The 21,305-nt window shown below is 41.2% G+C and overlaps 1 protein-coding gene across 7 annotated transcripts in view; it reads right to left on the bottom strand.

Annotated features, from left to right (window-relative positions):
• Positions 1–21,305, bottom strand: part of Mecom (MDS1 and EVI1 complex locus) — a 557,609-nt gene that overhangs the window by 152,599 nt on the left and 383,705 nt on the right. The window lies entirely within an intron of this gene.

The following is a 21,305-nucleotide window of genomic DNA, read 5'->3' as shown; positions in this document are numbered from 1 at the left end:
GACTTAGGCTCTGCATATGATTAAGCACAAACTTGCAAAGAATTACCCCCAGTACCAACCCAGTGGAGCTGTTCTTAAACTTGCAGGAGCCGGGACTATTTGGAAGGGAAGTCGGGGCTGGCGACCTGAAGCCCACTCCCCTGGGTCAGTGCATGCTGGGAGGGGAAATGAGCTACCGAGCAGACAATTTTCAGCATCACTGGTTTTACTTTCTTTACCAGGCCTCATGAAAACACACGGACAAACAAAGGACACAAAATTAATGACCCATGCATTTCGTCAATTGACTCTTAGTAGCAGTGGCCAGTTCACCTTCGTTCTTCTGTTTGCATTGAACATGTAGCCCAAGGCATTGGTTAAGGTTCACTTAAGAATTCTTCAGAGGCTTCACTTGCTTTTCATTAATTTGTTAACTGTACCTTCTCCTGTCTGCTAAGGAGCCCGTATACCAAAGGCAGACCTTCATGCAAAATTTTATAAAACAAAAAGCATGTATTTGACTAACAGGCCTTCTTTTTCTTCTACTTCCTTTTTTTTTTTCTTTTTTGCCTCTTGAGTCATTATTTCCTAATCTCAAATACTAAGGTATGCAATAGGAACATCATATTTTACTAGCATTGAAAATATACTTAATCGTGGATTGCTCAAAAACTCAAGTGTCAATTCTCAGCTAATTACTTTGGTAAATAATCACTTCCTGTTTACTCCTTCGGTTTTTTAAGAAGCTTTCTGATGATAAGCAATCTGAGTAAGTATGAAATGTGGCTAATGACTAAAATTGAAGGTTTGACTAGCAATATGAATTTCTTCAAAGGTATACAACTGACTTTGCATTGCGTATCTATTCAAAGATTATGCCATATTTAAGATACTAACTTTTGTACTTTCTAGTCTATAATAGACACTTTGATAATAGAGTAATTTTGTTCTGTCACCCAATGGCCACAAAGAAAGATTGTCTTCATAAATGCCTCTTTTGGGGGAAATTAACTGAAACCTGGAAGCGTCAGAAAACACTTAACCAGTGAGTCCAAAGCCTCCCGTGGTGGGGTCTGAGTCCTCTGTATCAAATCCAGAGCAAGAATATGACGCTGAAGTAACAGTGCGTCCAAGCCTGAAAGGAAGCTAGTTGTCTGAACAATTCTGCCCATGGAAAGCAAGCGCCTGAGGTCTCACGTGGGAAGCAGCATGTCATGATGCCATTCAACAGGTGGTAGCAAAGGAGAGGGTGCCATTGCTTCCGGTTACGAACTCCCCTTTATCAATAGGATGGCAATGTTGGGGTGCCATGACTACACATCAGTCAGATCTCTCAGGATTTCCACTATAAACCCTTGATTTTTAAGGTTTTATAATTCAGCTATAAAGCTTTACTTTAGAAAGGGTTGACAAGGTAGTCTGAGCCAGGGAGTTTATCAAATTGAACAAATCTTTGTTTAGGTATCTCTCAGTTCCGTGTGCCAAAGTCTGCTCCCAGATAGGCATGCCAAGCTAAAACGACTTCGGCTCCAAAGAGCTCTTTTTTTTTCTCTTCTTAAGTGCGCTCCACAAGAGCCTTACTCATTCCTGTTTCAGAAGTTGCCAGAGCCCTGCTCATATCCTGTGCAGCCCAGCGGGGAGAAGCCACATCATATGAGACCCTGTTGGACACACAAATGGAGTCCTAGCCAAGTGTCTCCAGCATGGAGTGTAGACAGCACCACAGAAGGCCTCGGACCTCTTGAGTATATACCTAACCAAAATGAGACACATCTTCCGACTGCCCAGAAAATCAAGTGGGACTCATTCACCAAAGCTTTTCACATATGGAACATGTACATGCTTCAAGGAAGCTCTCATTATTCAGAACTTGCTGCTTCTTTGTCTTCAGCGAAATAGACGGAATGAAACACAACTTTAACTCATATCTACTGCTTATTTCATAGCTGTCCCATAGCTTGTAGACACACATTTACCTACAGATTGTGACGTAAGAGGTGCACATGAAGTTGTTCTTGATCAGAACTAGACATAGAATAACTCTAACCAAATATAAAATTATCCATGTATAAAATACAAATAATTTAAAAGAACTAGCTTTGGGCAAGATGGGGTAGCAATTTACTTTTAAAAACCAGCCTGTTAAAATACTTCCATCAAACCTCCGTCCATACCCACAAGAACTTTGACTTATTATCTTTGAAAACTATAAATCAATTGGATGGAAAATTTTTACAAAATGAGTTTTAAGTTTTGAGAAAAGGAAGAGGTGCGAGATCAAAGGAGATCATAAGAGTACACGTGCTAGGTATCAGAAGGCAGCAGAGACAAGGCATCTGAGAGAGGGGGGAACAGGCAGTTGGGGGCCAGTAATGGCTCAAAAGGTAAAATGCTAGACGCTCAAACTTGATGACCTCAGCTTGATCCTCAGAATTCATAGCAGAAGAAAATTAAGTGTGGAAAGTTATTCTCTGACTTCCACACCTACACCAGGGCCTGTGTGTGCTTGCACGTGCTCTTGCTCTCTCTCTCTGTCTCTCTCTCTCTCCTCTCTCTCTCTCTCTGTCTCTCTGTCTCTCTCCTCTCTCTCTGTCTCTCTGTCTCTCTGTCTCTCTCTCTCCTCTCTCTCTCTGTCTCTCTGTCTCTCTGTCTCCTCTCTCTGTCTCTCTCTCTCTGTCTGTCACTCTCTCTCACACACACATACACACAGACACACAAATAATAATGATCAAAGTCATTGTTTTAAAAAAGAAGAGAGTTATAAAATATGCCCAAGCACAAACAAAATGGTATACTGTCATATAGCTACATATAAAAATAAAAGTATCATTTAAATAGTCAAACGTTTTAGTAAAATATATTTGCTTAAACATTTATAATATTATAAACACTTAACTTATTGACATAATATCCACTGGATTTCTTCATTAGTAAACTACCCAATTGGAGATTTTATCTCAGCACAGCTGCTGACAAAGAGTGGAGCTCTAAGCTTATTCCGTGAGCTCGCTGGCTCTCAGCACCCCTCGGAGATGATACACAGCAAATCCAGGTGCCATCTGTGGTCCTAGAAAAGCCTCATCAAAGGCTTCTATAGTTGTCAGGCTGGCGGATGGCTAATGCCAGGTATGGTTTGCATTTGTTCAGTGTCTTAATCTAGTCTCAAACTTTGGATTTGGAAAAACTAAAACCACATTTTGCCAAATACTTTCCTCTTAATTTCTAAGCCCGTGTGTATTTTCAGTGAAATTTAATCCATATGTTTCTTATTCTTTTATACTTAACTCATCAAATATTTTTCTGTAAGAGCCATTTGACATTCAAAAGCTTGATCTCTCTCTCTCTCTCTCTCTCTCTCTCTCTCTCTCTCTCTCTGATACATTTAGCTCTTAAGAAAATAACTGGAGGTTCTTAGCTTCTCCTTCAGATAGGAAACTGTTTTCTGCCAAGTACCTCAGAATGGGAATATGAACACTGCGTGTTAATCCGATGCCAAAGGGGCTGAATTTGATTGGAAATTATAACTACACAAAGGTGCCCACTCTTTCTTAAAGTGCTTTCCAGAATATGTTTGTACCTAGAAAATGACGGATTGTTTTAAATTGAATACCATGAGCCTGCTAAAGCTACCAGTAAGAGGAGCAAGGCAATTTTCTTCAACATTTAACACACGTGATTCTCAGCAGATCCACTTTTGCTTATTTCCCTCTAAGTTATTATACTTCATTTTATAAATATCATTTGGGATGTATACCAATAAAATATATTATCAGGAGCTTAGAGTTCCATGCTTTATGGAAAACTTGCAAGAATTTACACAATATACATTTATTCATACTTTTACATTTAATGAGATATATTAATACATACTTGCTAGTGTTTTCTGATTTTGTGTATTTTTAGAATAATTTTCTGGGAGAAAAATAGAAACAATGACAGTTCTTGACTTGAATTAACCAACTTAATGGCAGCATATAAAGTCAGCATGAACACAGAATGAACCCTTGGGGCAAGTAAATAATCCAGTCTACTCGCATTTTGTAGTTCTTTGTACACAAATGATACTTAACACATTTTGGCTTTGGCTTGTGGTAGGTACTCAACCTGTCCTTATTTGATTATGCTAGGGTCAGTAGTATACATTATAAGGCATATTGTGATTACCTAAAAAAAATGAATAGCAATTCTTATAAAATAAGGCTTTCTTGTCAATGTCATTTTCATTAGTTTTTTTTTCCTCATTAAACCATTTAGTGTGATCTTTCAGTCAACTTAGGGTCTCTGTCTTATCATGCCTATGACATACAACTTATAGCATAGGGTTTCAGAGCAGGAAAGAGAAAGTTATAGTTAAGCCTGTAGTCAACCGGGATGTTGTGGAGAAGTAAGTGGAAAGCCGAGGTGTGAGGCCCTACAATCCTATATAAGCTTCTTTCCAGACAGTAGCACAGGAGCAAATATTATAGATTTGACCCCCAACCAGGGAACTGAGTTTGGTTTTGTCCAGCTTCATTGGCTGAGAATCCCAAGCCAAACGATATCCCAATAGTCTTTTCTACTTTAAGTAGCCAACACTAACTCGTTCATTGGACAAAGAGATAATGCTATCCTCCCAGGGAGAGTTACTGCCATCTGGAATCTTCTCTTTTGGTGGTTCTGAAACTTCATCAACTCATTAACTCACAGGAGAAGACTCACCTGTTTTTGTATAATTTTTATATTAAGAAAACACATCAGACAATAATTTCCCCAATGGTTGTTACTGTATTCATTTGTGTGCCCACCCGTGTGGATGGCACATGATAACTCCTGATATTGTCCATCTTGATTTTTGAGACAAGATCTCTGACTGGCCAGAAACTTTCCAAGTGTTCTAAGCTGGGCATCAAGGGAGCCCAGAGATCAACCTGTAACCATCCCCCAGGACCGGCATTGGAAGCACAACCCCTGTTCCTGCGCTTCATGGTTTTGTTTGTTTATTTTGTTGCTTTTTGTCATCGTTGCTGTTTTGTTTGTATATGTGGTCTCGAGGCTCAAATGCAGGCCTTCATGTTTTTAAAGCCAGCACTTTATTTGCTCAGCACCTCCACAGTCCAAAGTTCTCATGTCAGACAATCAACATTGTTCACAACAAATTCTGTTCTTAATAAAATTACACTACTGTTCTCCAATAACACCTACCATATGAGAAAAGAGAGAGGTTTTTTTTTTTTCCAATTGTCAAAAAAGAAAACAAGGGAAAATGGGAAAGATTCCAGAAGACCCAAACTGCTTTAGGACAATAAAAATGCCAGAAGTGGTCAGGAAAGAACTAGTGAATAAATGGCACAGGCATGAGGCCAGAGAAAGATCTAGAAGTGACCTTGGAGTACACCTGCCCAGACAAGAGTAGAGGCAAGGCCAGAATGACCTCCTCTCACAGACACTTGCAGTGCTAACAGCGGGCCACGGAGCCAGGCCTCGGTTTCCAGACTATTTCAATGTCCAGAAGTTGACTCAAGGAAAAGATGTGTCTAACTCTTTCATACTTGGATACCTCACCCAGAGTGGCACAGCTTCCCTTCACCTCACCTGTAATAGCCTTTGCAGTCAAGAGAGAAGCCAAAGTCTTAAGTGGGACAAGCAAAGAAGGCTGACACTCTAAGTACCCACGACACACAGCAGAGAAGCCTCTCATCTCACTGGCATTACAGTCTGGTGAACTTTCTACATTAGAGGCCTGCACCACCAGTCCTAGATTCATAAACTCCATTAACTATTCAGAAAACAAAGGAAATAGTCACTTAGTAGCCTCTGTGTGCCATACTGCCCTTTCTGAACACTTACACAGAGACCTTTGCACACTGGCAAATAGGGAAAGAAGATTCTCGGACAGAACAAAAATGTGGGGGCAAGATTAGTCCCACTGACCATCCTCGTTTGCTTCTGTCTCCTCCCAAGGAAACTAGGCTTGGAAGCATGGGATACTTTGATGGAATTGCGAAACGACAGGAGAAGCTCACATAATCTGCTCTTAATTCATTATGACAGCCCAGATTTTACTAGTCAAGATCATTCTAATCATCCAATGTTTCCATCAAAATGATGCACTGTTATGACAACCATTTGAGAGGACCGACTCCTGTATTGTGGCACAGACGTGACAAATCTCCAGTTCCAGAAGACATCCAGCTGGGAAGACCACTTCAGCTGCCAAAAGAATGCTTCATCATTCCCACATTGGGCCGAGCTCCCCAGTCACAGTCTCATCACTAATTTTATCCCACTTTTAAAGAACTGATATTATTTTATTTTCCCTGAAGTGAGACTAAAGTTTTTACCCCAAAGGAATCTGTAAGCAGTCTCACTGGATAGGGGAAATGCCTTGTGCTCATAACAAGTCTTTGCTTTCTCAATGAGTTGACATATGAAAAAAATGTAGATTTTTAAATTAATCCAAAGATATTTAACTTATTTTAAATATCCATTCTCTGATTTTTTTTTGAGTTCTGTCAGAAAAGTCTTCAAAAAATACTTAGCTTCAACTAGTTTCAAATCAAACCAATATAAATAATGGCTAGAATTACCAACCTGCAGGGAATGTCATCCTAAATTTCCTGCCACTGGCTGTGTGACCATAAGCATGACTGGTGTATTTACTGGAGGCAGTATATACTGTATAATGTTCCTCAAAACCTCCTGTAACTAATGCAATACGATAACCACTCGGGTGGCTACTGTGACGTAAAGGATATATTACAATTTTGCCCAATTCAAACAAGAGAAAAATTCTACAAAGCAGTAGAGCTTAATGGCCTTGGGCTCTAGACGAATACATTGCCTGTTCTCCTGAGACTATATGTAAGTTATCCCGAGATGAGAACGGTTCTGAGGCGTACACATCCTTCCAGAATCATGACATGATTTTTTTTTTCTTTTACCAGTTTCTTCCAATAGTCCTTCCATGGAAACCATGCCTGTCACACAGGAATATAAGGAGAAAAAAAGCAAATCCAGCAATGTGGATTTCCACCTGGACAAAGATGCAACAAGCCCCAGAGAGGACAGACTTCTCCCTGGGAGGTGCCGGGGCTTGGTACCAAAATGTTTTGACTGGATCTAGCAGATAGGTTTAGCTATCAACAGAAAAAGATTCCGTGCACAGGGCCAGTGAGAAGGCTCAGCAGGCAAAGGTGCATATTTTGCAAGTCTGACAACCTTGGCCTGATTCCAGACCCACTTTTCAAAAGTCAGATGTAGCAGAGGGCATGCACACTTGCAGTCTGACACACCTGTGCAAGAAAGTAAGCGTGCACAGAAGAACAGACTGGACATTTGCAGATCAGATATCCTGGACTACACAGCATGGGGTGGGAGGAGGAGAGAGAGAGAGAGAGAGAGAGAGAGAGAGAGAGAGAGAGAGAGAGAGAGAGACAGAGACAGAGAGAGAGACAGAGAGAGAGACAGAGAGAGAGACAGAGAGAGAGACAGAGAGAGAGACAGAGAGAGAGACAGAGAGATATAGTGTGTGTGTGTGTGCGTGTGGGGTGGGGGAAGAGAAGGAGAGGGAGAGAGAGGTAGAAGGCAAAAGCAATTTTTAAAAACTATCCTCATGCCTTCACAAGTGCACTGTGACAAGGAACAGCTCCCCCTCGCGCCTCTCTCTCTCTCTCTCTCTCTCTCTCTCTCTCTCTCTCTCTCTCTCTCTCTCAGAAATTCAATACATGGAAGGGATGAGCACGCAGGCAGGGAAGATGAGAGGGTGTACTCAGGATTGCTGCTCCCACCTTCTGAAACCCTTTTCCCATGCGTTTGCTGATCCTGAAACTGAGGCCAAGATCTGTGACTTCCCAGCATCCTAGCCCTGGTGGAGCAGACCTAGAACCTTCTCCCGATTTTCAAGAGGCCGGGGTGCAGAATCTCTGGAAAAGAAAATCCTTGTGCAGCTAAGCTGAAGCTGATCAAACACGAGCAGCCTTAGGGCCCACTGCCAGGGGCACAGCCAGCACAGAGATCATGAACCAAAGAAAATGACTCACATGTGGGCCCAAACTGGGAAGTCAATTTTAAAAAGATATTACAGTTAGTTTTTAAAATATAATGAATGACTAGGATACCCATGAAGAAGGAGGACGAGCAAGGACAGAGAAATAGAAATAGTCCGGGCGATGTACCTGTCTTTTGTTAATGGCACATACATTATAAACACCAACGACTGTCAAAAACATTTTAAGAGATCGGTCATCCCTTTTCACTTTTGTGAGTAACATTTGGGAATGGGATGAAAAATAATAATGGCCTCTGGGGAATGTTTAAGAATGAGGTAATTTGCATGTTTCTTCCAGAAAACATTGAGTGTATCCTTTTCCTCTGCCAGGATAATTTTAAATTGTTGGCACGAAAACTGAAAATCTCAGCAAACCGAAAACCGAAAATCTCGGCAAAGGTTGGTCAGTCTCATGGTGCTGCCCTATATTTATGTCAGTGTGACAGTTCGCTCTGTACAATGGAACTAGTCAGCTATTCAGACTTCATGTTTGTATCCAAGGCCTCATTGAAGAAAATCCCAGAGTTCTGGGTAGATCACTGTTTTATACTTTTAGATGGTAATTCTTCCAAAGTTACAGCCATAGCAACTCAACCAAGGAGGACTCAAACAGTCACTCTCTGGAGAAATCCTGAATGACTATATTTATTCCCTCTGCCCCTTCTGTCACATAATATTTGGGCTTTTCTCAACCACCAAGTAAATTTTGTAGACAAATGCTTCTGCTACCATCAGATGTAACCAGTAGAGTGTGCATAAGTCTGAGCCTAGCGTGAAATATTTTTCTACAAGAAGGGAACCATCCTATGTCCCAGCCACCAGAGGCAAACTGAAGAAGTACTGACTGACTTGCGAATGAATAGATTTCAGGAAATGAGTGACAAATATATTGAAACATAGATGGACAGTGATTTTGAAATGCAAAATTTATAATCAAAGGTCTCTCAGAGTTTACTTACTTATTTTACAGTAGAAAAGTAAAATACAAGGATATGAGACCAGTTAATCAACTCATGCAGATGGTGAATCTACCCACGAAGTCTCACCAGCATGGCTGCCTAGACAAGACCTGAAGACAGGATAGCCTAACATGACACTAATGGACATGTTCGGTCAACTGGGAAATTCTGAGAGTGGGAGACACAATCTTCCCAGAATCCTTCAGTTAGTTATCGGTACCAAGAGCCTGGCCCTTGTACATACAGGTATATATGTAACATTATATGAACTGAGCAGGTCATATTTATATATTTAGGAGAGAGAGAGAGAGTATAATAATATTTTTAAATTTCATTATTTTGAGAGAAAACAAGGGAGAGGCATGGGAGGAATTATATGGAAAAAAATGGAAAAGGGGAAATAATGTACTTACGTTATAATTTTTAAAAATATTATTTAATAGGAGATAAATGCAATCACACCTCTGGTGCTGCTATCCTAACTTCTGAGCTAACTCTTATTAAGGTGGCTCAGCCACCGTTGCTCTAACCCCTGTGGTGAAGTCTTCCTGGGCTCTACTCCAAGGTCTCTGCTTAGGAGAGCTTTCTTTGTTCTGCTCCCATTGCTCCTGAAAGTGAGCAGCTCACCTTCCAGTTAACATTGCTGGCATTGTGGCTTGCTTCCTCGCAGCTAAGCACACACCCATGTCCAGTTCCATGAGTAGAGGGTGCTAATCAGAGCCACACTACATCAAGATCTTGTCACCAAGAGCTTTAGTACCTCCACGGCCCCAAAGACCTTTGATGCCAGCCAAATCCTATGGGAGCATTTAAGATTAAGAATCTCAACTGTTATCTGTATTCTGTTAAAAGAGCCTCCCCCGTGTATTATGTATTTTACCTCGTTTAGCTGTTAAAACACTGACTGCAATAGTCGTCTCTAGTATTCCTCTGTCACAGCTAAGACTGGGGTCACACATTGAACATGGACATGTGTTATATAAGGGTTTGCATCTCAATCTCAGGCTCTCTTGACCTTCAGTTTAGAAAACACTCCAAGTTTAATGCGGAGTGACTGAAGCCACTTCCCTAATGAGTTGTGTCATATTTAACAAAGAGTGCTGTGAGCGAAGAGAGCCAAGACAAAAGCCAAGATCAAGAGGAAATCAGCCTATCATTTTTGGTTTGCACGCTTTTCTGTCTTTTGTCTTAACTGCTGATTATCTTCTTTTGTAGAGACAACACAGGCAGTCTTGGTTGCAATGCAACTTCTGTGGTCGATCTCTTCCTACAAGACTTGGGACAGTGACACTGACTCAATCTTACATTACTCAACATGTTGACTTGAAGTCAAGCTCTAAGAGGCTTTCATGCTATCCTAAGAGTTTTATGGTTCTATGTCTCTACTTGTTTTCTTGCCTCTAGAATTTCTGCACTTATCAGTGAAGGTCAAAGTCAGCTCAGGAGACAATGATTGAATGCACTCAGTGTGGAGTGTGCTGACCACAGCAGGGATCTATACTACGGAGTAATTGTGGGCAGAATCCAGTCTCCAGGGCTCACACCACGACCTTGGTCAAGTTATCTATTGTCTTTTCATCCCAATTTCCCAATGGAAAATGGATTCTCATGAGAAGTTAGTGAGGCCAAGAATAGAAAGTGTGTAGAATAAGGACTGACACAAAGCAACTACTAAGTATTGTCTGTTAGATCAGAAATCGGTAATGAAATAGGGAAAACACTAGTTTCTAATTTTAGTGTATATTAGATGCATTAATAACTTTATATGTCTTTGTTTTTAAATTACATTGGATTATATAAATTTATTCCATCAAAATATCCAGTCATGCTGGTTGAGAATTTGGCTCAGCCAAAACAAGCATGGTGGTTCACATCTATAATCCTAACACTTGTGAGGCTGAGGCAGGAGAATCATGAGTTGGGGGCTAGCCTAGGCCACACAGTAAGACCCACTCACAGACAAACATAATTCAGATATATTTTTATTTACCTCAAAAAAATGATGAAACTTCAACCTGATAACTGCTATTCTCACACCACGGCCATGGCAAAATTGCCTCAACTTACTCCATCTTGTTCTAAAATTCTCTTAACATTTTATACTCAATCACCGAATCTAAAGACTCAGGAGAAAAGTAATAAACATGACTCATTTACAGAGATATATTCAGTTTCTTTAAAAAGATGTGGGGCTCTGTGTGCTTGCCTTAGAAATAAAATTTAATGCTGGCAGATGGTTAACTTTTCCAGCTGTTCTCCAGGGAGCCCACACTGCCATGCAAGCAATGACTTTCTTTTTCTTTTCCTTTTTACTTTTCTCTTCCTTCCTTCCTGTCTGTCTATCTGTCTTTCTGTCTTTTTTTCTTTACTTCTTTCTTGGCTCTCTACTGTGGTTGCAAATGGTGTAATTGTTCTTGGTTAAAACTGTGAAAAATAAAACCTATCTTTGTCCCTTTCTTTGGTTTGACGCTAAAGTAGCCTTCATGGCAAATAACTGCATGGGTTGATCAGTTTCCACTTCTGCACAGATTCCTGAATGGCCACAGTCTTCTAAATTGCTACATGCAGATATCTATTGTGTCCCTTTTAATCTCTATACTTTTGAGGGGTGATAATGTTGATTGGAACAAAGTCTTTTGTTATTGTTGCTTCCATTTTTTATCCAATTTAGAAATTTACTTGAGATCTGATAAGAGGATCATCATTCCAAATTTCAATACAGACAAGAGAGATCTCGGGTAGCTGTCATGTGTCAATGAACATTTGAAAATTAGTCAGAGGGTAGTTATATGAGTAGTCACTGATAAAAAGATGGCACTTACTATGTGTCAGAATGCAGTGTCCTGGTTGAAGCGTTAACCTGATCATTACACAGGAATGACAAGCAAAGGGGAACACGCTTCTTTATCTTCTTGGTCCTGGGGCCTTTTTACTCTGGACTGTTTATTCTTCCTAGTTACATAATGAATGTGCATTTCAGTGTGTTCTTTAACAACCTCTGTCTGAAATGTTATTTCCTAAGAGCAAAATAATCACATTTTTGTATTTTAATAAGAGACAGAGATCTTCTAGAAAAATCCAATTCATTGTCTCTGGTTCTAATTCAATAACAAATTTATACATGGGCAACTATGTATATTAACTGTCTACAATATCAAATTATTCATAGGAGATATTCAAAGTTCTCTATAGAATGGCTAAAGCCAACTTTCTTCTTTCATAATTTGTTTTTATGTATGTGTTTGTGTGTGTGTGTGTGTGTGTGTGTGTGTGTGTGTGTGTGTGTATGAGCTATGTGTTTGGGGGGGCTATGTGTTTGTGTGTGTTTTGTGTTTCTTCAGATGAATGCAGGAGTCCTCAGAAGCTGTGGTGTCAGATCAGAGCTGGAGTTCCAGGTGGTTTTAAGCCACTCAGTGTGATATCTATAAACTGAGCTCACGCCTCTTCAAGAGCAATATAAGCACGTAAACTCTGAGCCATCTCTCTAGTGCTAGGTTTCTCTTAGCTGCATGATACAGATTAGAAAAGCGAAGAGAAAGATGGGGGACACCAGGAGAACGAGACCCTCTGAATCAACTGAGCAAGGCTCTAGGTGAACGCACAGAGACTGAAGCAGCAAGCACAGGGCCTACACAGGTCTGCACCAGGTCCTCTTGCATATATTTTGTCTTTCAGCTTCATATTTTTATGGGACTCTCAAGTGTGTGAATGAGTGGGTCTCTGATTCTTGCACCTGCTCTTGGGGCTCTTTCCTTTCTGTTGGGTCACCTTGTCCAGACTCGATGTGATAGTTTTGCTTTTACCTTATTATATTTTATTTTGTCGTGTTTGGTTATGATCTCTTAGAAGCCTGTTCTCTTCTAATGAGAGATAGAAAAAGAGTGGATATGGGCTGGAGGAGAGGGAGGTGGGGGGACAGGGAGCAATAGAAAGATGGAAAATATAATCAAGACATGAGAAGTATGAGAAGAGAATCTGTGTTCAATAAATGAAAAGGAAAGAAGAAAAAGGAACAGAGAAGGTGGTACAGAGTTCATAGTTCTAACTACTGGCTGGGCCCTGCTTCGTTCTGTGACTTTACCCACATAGAAATCCATATGGAAAAGCACAATCATTTTCTAAACAGAGAGTCCACCTCCTGTGACAAGCTCCGAGGAAACCATTTGAATATATTGATTGCCCCTAGTCTTTTCAAGAAAAAAAAATGGATATACTAGCCTGACTTTCTTACAGATTGGCTCTTTTGGTCATCATATTTATTAATGTATACCACATGTCTATCCCTGATCTGGGAACGAGAACAAGTCTGTGGGGAGCACTGAGGAAAGACGTAGCTGTGGAGAGTTATAGTCTAACTTCTGACAAAAGTACCTCAAGCTTTAAACATAATACAACCATGGTGCTGACCAGGGACCTTTTACCAGAAACAGTGTGTTGGTTTGATTGACAACAGCTCTCAAAAGTTGGTCCACAGCTGGTGGAGTTATTTAGGAAGGGTTCAGAGGTGTGACCTTGGTGGAGGAGGTGTGCCACTGGGGCGGGCTTTGAGGTTTCAAAAGCCTGGTGCCATTCTCAGCTCTCTCTCTGTCTCACATTTGTGGGTCAAGATATGAGCTCTCAGCTACTGCTCCAGTGCCATGTCTGCCGACTGCCATGCTCCCCACCAAGGTGGTCCTGGATCTAACCCTATGACCAGTAAGCGTCCAATAATCTTTCTTCTATCAGTTGCCTTGGCCACGATGTCTTATCTTAAGCAATACAAAAGTAACTAAGACAAATGGCATTTCTTATTTCATAGCATACAGGAACTTTCCTTTGGGGTTCTTGATTATCACTGCAAGAGAATAGATCTTTGTGTTAAAATGTCCTTGCTGGTCAAACGTGTATGAAAGTTCAGCTAATATGCTTCCTGTAGATGTCTCTTGACTCGTGAAATTGGTTTCTTATTACACAAGATGCTTCCCAGATCCCAAGTAAAGATTATCTCCAGTTTTTCCAGATCGGTTGACCTTAGCCGTGGGCATGTGGTTCAATGTAAGAAAGGAGAAAGCAAGAAGGGTGATCAAATGCAGATGATGGCACTATTGGGGGGGACCCTTTAGGTGGTGGGGAGTAGTCAGCAGAAGTGATAAGGCAAATCTATAGGGTGAGACCTGATTCTCTGCTACCCCTACTCTGCCAGGATAAACTTAGAAATCTGGGGATAACAGTAACTGTCCATCCTCACGCTCTCTGACCAGCACCACATACTGAGTAAGAAGACATAAATGCTGTTTCACCATGAGGTTTATTGGCTGAGGTTATGTTCGAGACCTACAAGGGTGTTGGCCACCTTTGCCAGCACTAGGCCCTGGGACAGACTGAGGAGCAACCATTCCCAAGTCCCAGCCCACCTGCTCTTCTCAGTGGTGCTCCCTCCTGCATGCATTGATTCCAAGAAGAAAAAAAAAACAACTTGGGAACCATCCTCCTTCCTGTTTCCCAACATAAAAGGTACTCAGGCCCTATGTTACTGGTGAAACACAAGCCTGATGTAAATCTCTTCTTTAGAGCACATATACAGCGCAGAGCGCATGTGCACGCACATGTGTGGAAATGCCTGGGGGAACTTGCGTGTGCACATGCGCATGCACGCACGTGCTCGCGCGCGCGCACACATACACACACACACATTTCAAAATACTCTTCTACATATAAACATAATTTTGAAAGAATGAGTGAAATGTTAACTTGGAGATACCAACTAAATTCATGAATAAGAATCAAGTAGAATTCTGAGTTTCCAGTCTTAAAACACGGACTAGTGAATGCTAGCAATTTTCTAGTTAAAAATACTTAAGGGGACTGGAAATCAAATCAGGCCTTGTATATGTTAATCAGTCAGATTACCACTAAGCTTCATCCCTGTTCTGTGGATAGAATTATCAAATTAGATTATCAAATAGTAATAAAGACCATTTATATGAACTGTAAACAGGGGCATGTCGCTTACACAGCAGTGATTCCCTTGTTTTGGCATGAATGAATTGGAAACAAATGTGAAGAAAATACATCCTAAGCCTTAAGGACGTCCCTTTGTAGGCCTGGCTAGCTTTATTTCCCTTCAATATTGAAACTTTTACATTCTATCAGTATAAAACTAACAAATAAAAATTATTTCCATTCTATCTGAGAAGAAAAGTTATTCCCCAGAGCAGTAGTGAGAGTAAATGCTGCGATGACAAAATACGCTAAGATGAGACAGGACTGTTATTGCTATGTCTTTACACAGGGGCAGGCGCAAATATAGATTCTCTAGATTTAAGATACAGCACAAGAATTAAATACTAACATCTAATTATACTACATCTCTACAGCTAGCTTCCATGATCCTGGCTGTTACAGTTTAGATCAGAAATGCCCACCAGGCTCTTATTTTGAAAGCTTGTTCCCTAGATAGAGATCCTGTGTTGGGAGACTAAAGCCTCTTTAGAAGGCAGACACTAGCTAGCAGAAGTAGGACCCTGGGGATGGACCTCTAAGGACTGTAGCCAAGCCCTGGGTCCTGTCTCCATCTCACACCCTCTGTTTCCTAGTCAACCGCGAGTTAAACAGTCTTTGCTGTACTTCCACCACCCCCATCTGAGCTGGCCTTTGGTGCCTCCCCCACCATGGTGGTCTGAATCCCTCTGAAAATGGGATGCCCACATATAACTTTCTTCTTTTATGTTGATTCTGTCAGTTATTGTGGTCACAGTGAAATAAAAGCAACTAATATACCAGGGAAATTTTAACTTAACATGTAGTGTGGAAAAGGATTGTGTGCTATATTCTTTGTCTTATGATGGTGCGGTTTGTTTTTGGTTTTGGTTTTGGTTTTGCCTTGGTTACTGGGGAACTCAAAGGAGTTCGGTCTATCCTTTCTTATAGCTTGCTTCAGAACTGGTAAATACATGGTTCTCTCTCCGTTTCTTTTTCAGTACTTATCTGTCTTCCTTGTCTTTACTTTCGTTGTACTGCGTTTTTATTGGAAGCTGCCTCAAACGTTTTTATGTGCATGCCTATGTTCAATGATGAGTTTTTTAAGAAAAAGTAAAGTAAAGCATGAGGAACAAATACGATTTCATTTTTAAGATTCTCCAGGTCACATGAAATCGTGGAGCTTTGGAAGAGGAGGAGGCCTAAAGTTCTTTTAATACAGCACTCTTATTAAGAGACAAGGAAGAAGAAGTTATTTCATTACCTAAGACACGCTGATAGCACGGGCATTCCTCTTCAAGCCTGTCACCTCCTTTCATGAGAAGCATATCTGTGTTTAAGTGCACTGTCCAAATCAACAAGTCGGATTCTAGATTAGCTTATTTACTTTGCACAAGTTTCTGGAGCTTTCTACATAGAGAGTGATTAAAACTAATGTGCTTGAGGGTCCACCCTCCTCCTGCCAACCAAGGGCGTCTTTCCACAACCTAGGGCCCAGGCAGCTGCCAAGAGAAAGCACTTACTCCCAGGACTCCTGCCAGGAGCCCAGCTGGGGACTGTGCCCTGGGCTAACTGTTGCCTGGAGTTGTTATTGTCAGGATCTCCACCAGTTAGGACCCCTGTAACCAGGAGCAAAAGCAAGAAAATTTCGTGGAAGATCAGCTGCCAATTGTCTTGAGAAATAAATCCACCTTGGCTGAGTACAAGACGCTCTTCCACTGTGGTCTGGGCTGCGAGGGGTTTCGCCAGCAGTGGCTTCCCCATGCTGCTCACTCTAAATCACTTCTCCACCACTGAGTAATTACCAAGGGTGACTCCGAACACATGGGTCATGTTGTGGCTGATGTATGGACCCCCTTTGCGGACTCTACACTGATAAGACCTGGCAGGTCTGCTTGATGGAATGCAGCGGGAGGGTACCCATGCCATGCAGGTAGCCAGAGATGGTCTCCAAAGAGGTTCCGTGGCCTGGAACTAAATATGTTCCCAGCATCCTCACTCTACAGCCAGGATGGACAAGACTTATTTACTAAAGTACATTTAGCAACCTCTACTATTACGAACGCAGATGTTATAGTCTCTAACTTGAAAGAGTTTAAAATTTGACTATTAAGCAACATCAAGAGATTCTGGTTAGAAAATCTTGCCATAAAGTTCTTTATACATTAGAGATTTGGAAAGAAATAGAATATGACGTCAAATGTCTGGGACCCTTAGAGCTTCGACCAATCCTGAGCACAAGGGAACACAGAAGGAGAATCAATAAATTAATAACGTATATAAAGGAGAATGCTACAGAATTAGACCAATAAAATGGCATGGGCTATTCAGACAACACTAAAAACATTGTCTCATGTGCGACAGGTTCAGGTTCTTTCTGCAGCCTCTCCCCTTCCTTGCCATACACACACACCAAGAAGCCCCTGTCTTTCTACAGGACAGCAGGGCTTAGCAGTGGCTAAGGAGGTTGCAGTTGGCAACACTGGAATGAAACAGCTCATTTATTGGCCAGAGCAATATTAATGAATTTCTGTGTGGGGAGTCTTCTAGTATGAATCCTTCAGGAATCTCCTCATTATCTGTAGGGCTTACCACCTATGCACTGTCAGGGACAAAAACCACCCACAAAGAGCAAGAGTTACAGAATGAGACAGCAGCCAGTCAGGCACCAGATCATGGGTTTTTTTTTGTTTGTTTGTTTGTTTTTTTGTTGTTGTTGTTGGTTTTTGTTGTTGTTGTTGTTGTTGTTTTGGCAGCATTGCTTCCTGGAATTTTCTATTTACAGAGGTCTCCAACCTATACACTATCAAGAACAGGAGCCACTCACACAGAGCCTCAGTGAAGGGGGAACATAGCTTCCAGTCTGGTGACAAGGGTGGGGTTCTGTTCATCAAATTCTTTCTCTAATTATCTTCTATTTAAAATAGCATAAAAAGAACTAGCAAAAAACAGCCCAGCAAGGGACAGTCACATAGACAAGAGTACCATCAATCTCATAGTAAAGGAGCATGCAGTCCTCAGCAGAGTTACAAGTGAGTGTGCTCACTTCCCTCGAGCAGGACCTGAGAGACATGTCATTGTCACCCAGCATCTTCACTCACTTAACATGGGTTGTGACTGGGTTTCTGGAAACCCTGCATCCATTACAGGTGCAGGGCAAGTTAAGCAAATGAATTGTTGTTGACTTTGAAATGCGTAGGTGACTTTTGCTATTATCTCTCAGCATACCTAGGTGGAGCCACATCAGTCTTCATTGCCAAGTTCACCTGAAGTCAAGGAAAACAATGGCACCAGTGTCTCACTGAACAGGAAGGCCAGCACACAAGATAGGGGCAAGAACCTCCATGTTTGCCTCTTATCATCTCACTCGTATGATGCAATCAGCATTTATTGTCTGACACTATATTTGGGGGGGTTGTGTTAGTTGTTTGAAGGAAGTGCTATTCAATTTTCAATTTTTTAAAAATATAATGCATTACACTCCAATCACTAATGGTAATTTCTTAATTTTAAACTTAGCTGTGCATACACAAGAAGCTGCCTGTCCAATATCAATTCTTTTGCTTTTTACATTGGCAATAGATTGAATTTTCATCAGAGCATTGTACAGAAAGAGAGAAAAGAAGGCAGAAAGACTGGGGTGGGAGGATGAAGAAGGAGGGGGAAAAGAGCAGGAGAGGAATGGAAGGAAGGAAAGAGTAGACTACATTTCCCAGTCTGCCCTTCAGCTGAGCCAGCTCTGTTTAGATAGAGGGAAGAAGTCTTCATAGGTTGGAATCTCCAACAAAGAAGTTTAAAAGTAACCATTTAATGAGTATGGACCCTGCTTCTCACTCTTGATCTGTTTCTTGCATCAGATGTGTGTAGAACGGCTGCCAGTTGGCAACCATCTTGAAAGCACGTGGCTGAAGATCACGCCTAGTGAGAGCACGGTAGGGAGACAGGATTCTGGACTCCTGGAAACATCATGAGGCTATGATTTCAGCAACTGGTAGCCAATTCTGCTTCTTTTACAACCTAAGCTGCTGTTTTAGGTGTCTGCTGAGCTGTGCTGTTATAGCAGAGAGGTGGAACATGCTGACTTGAGCCATTGTCTCTAGTTCTCGCCTTTGTGTAAACAGTGAAAACATTGGAAAACTTGCTTTCCACCTCATGACCTTGGTTCTCTCCTCTATGAATCAAATAAGAAGATCGATTTCATTTTACACTTGTGATTTTAGCATCTGAGAATGGTTTTTGGGATACCATTTTTAAATATTCATGTAAAAATTATAGTTGATTTGGACTTGTGTATTTGAAAAATAGAAGAAAAATCAGTGTCAGAATGGGAGAGAAATAGCTACAAACTCCAGAACTCACAAAGCAACAGATGAAACCTCATGGAAGTATCAGTTAAGACAAATAATAATTTAATTAACGTCCCATTTACAATCCCAGCACTCAGGAAGCTAAGGCTGAAGGGTCACAAGTTGGAAGTCAGGCTGGGATGTATAGAGTCTGTAAAGGAAGAAGGGAGGGTGCTAAGAGAAAGGAGAGGCAACAGGGAAATGAAGGCGAGGAAGGAGACATAGGCAGGAAAGAAGGGAAGGAAGGGGTGGGGATAAGAAAGGAGGGATAGAGAAAGAAGAAAGCAAGGGAACATTTCTGCCCATCTCAGAGATGTGTGACAAAGGCAGGAAAATGGAGGCAGGAAAGAACTGTCTTTTCCTGGTCTGGCTCCATTTGGAAAGAAAGCTCAAGAGCTTGCGTAGACAGTAGGTAAGACAGGAACCCAGTTCACGCTGTGCGTGCTAATGACTCAGGGTTGAACATCAGCCCACTTGGGACAGCAGTGGGTCAGAATGAGCTCAGCACAATGGAAGCCACATTGGACTTGGCAGAAAGGAGCCTGCCTCTCTTTCCCACACCCTCATCCCTTCCCAGATATCACACAGTTCTGCAAGGTACTTGATTCTGTCCACTGTGATTGGTCACCTGCTGTTTGCATGAGGTTTTGCTCTGGATTGGAGGGACTCTAAGAACAAAACTACAAGAGGTTTGCAATTCCTCAGAGGCAGGGAAATGACAAGACTGCTGCCATTTCACTTACTCTCCCGTTTCAGGATTTATTATCAATTCATATATGCCATAAGTTGCTTGCTTCATTCTGTAATAATGGAAATGCTTAAGTTTACAAATAAGTATCTCTGTGAGGCTCAGATGACCACTAGCAAAGAAAATAAGAAATAATTAAATATTCAAATTTAAATAGAGATCATAAAAGTATTATGGACCACAATGACAACCAATATATTATGCTATTCATGAGAATCAAGAAATTATATGTCTTATAAAGTCTACACAAAGTTTCCTTGTTACTGCCTGGCAGGTACCTTCCAATCTCTACCTCCTGTGTCCTTTACCAAGCTGAAACAAAATCATCTGGTATGGAAAAATAAAATCTTTGATATGCCTTTCAAACTAACCTTGTGAAAACAGATATATGCCCAAGTTTATGGCGACAAACACTGTCATTATCTCTCTTCCTCTAATATTTAACCAATCTAAACACTCAGGGGGAAAATGTTATCTGAAATCCAGTCACTTTATAGACATTCACTTGGTCTTCTTTGGACGACTAGACTAGCCTTGCTCCCAAGTATCTCAAACACTTGTTTGAAAAGGCTTTCTCAAGTGAGTAGACAAACAGGAGAAGTGTTCTTTAGCAATCCCTCCCTCTAAGCCTCCGACGATGCTATCTTCTTGTACTTTAGTGAAGGAAAAGATAAATATGATCTGTGCCGTGCCCAGCTGTGTTGTTCTTGAGCTGTGGAATTCACAAAAGGAAAATTCTAAATTATACATTTATCAAACTTGACCAAACTTGGCAGAGCAAATAGATTTTGGTCTCTCGAGTTTGCCTCAATAAAATATTAAATGTTAATAGTGCAACACACCACACTTAACATATTCATGAATAATCCAAGTTTGGAGGGAGGCCAGGCCATTTAAGAACATTACCTGCCAAGCAGATGCTGGTGGCATGTATACATCTTCCCAAAGTTTCCCTCCTGCATTTAATATTGAATGAATAATTAGTCTTTGCACAAACATATATTAAAATGCACCCGTTGCCAAACCGTTGGTGCTTCTTGAAGAATTTTGGGTGGGAAAGCAGAGACTTGGGGCAGGACACAGAGTGGGGCTTTATGTTTCTACTGGATTGAATGAGTAAACAACAACACACAAGGCCCAGAGGCGCCACAGCACGGCTCTGCATTGCCACGGATGTGGGAAGGACAGAGATGTCCTACCCCACTCAGGAATAATGCTTTGCACCTGTACATGAGATTGTTCCGCGTGCACACAAAAAGCCTCTTTCTTCTGTTTACTTTCGTGTCCTA

The sequence above is a fragment of the Chionomys nivalis genome, chromosome 24 (genome assembly GCF_950005125.1).
Source record: "Chionomys nivalis chromosome 24, mChiNiv1.1, whole genome shotgun sequence".
Taxonomy (NCBI): Eukaryota; Metazoa; Chordata; class Mammalia; order Rodentia; family Cricetidae; genus Chionomys; species Chionomys nivalis.
The sequence above is the reverse complement of the archived record's forward strand: the minus strand, read 5'-3'. Positions and strand labels throughout refer to the sequence as shown.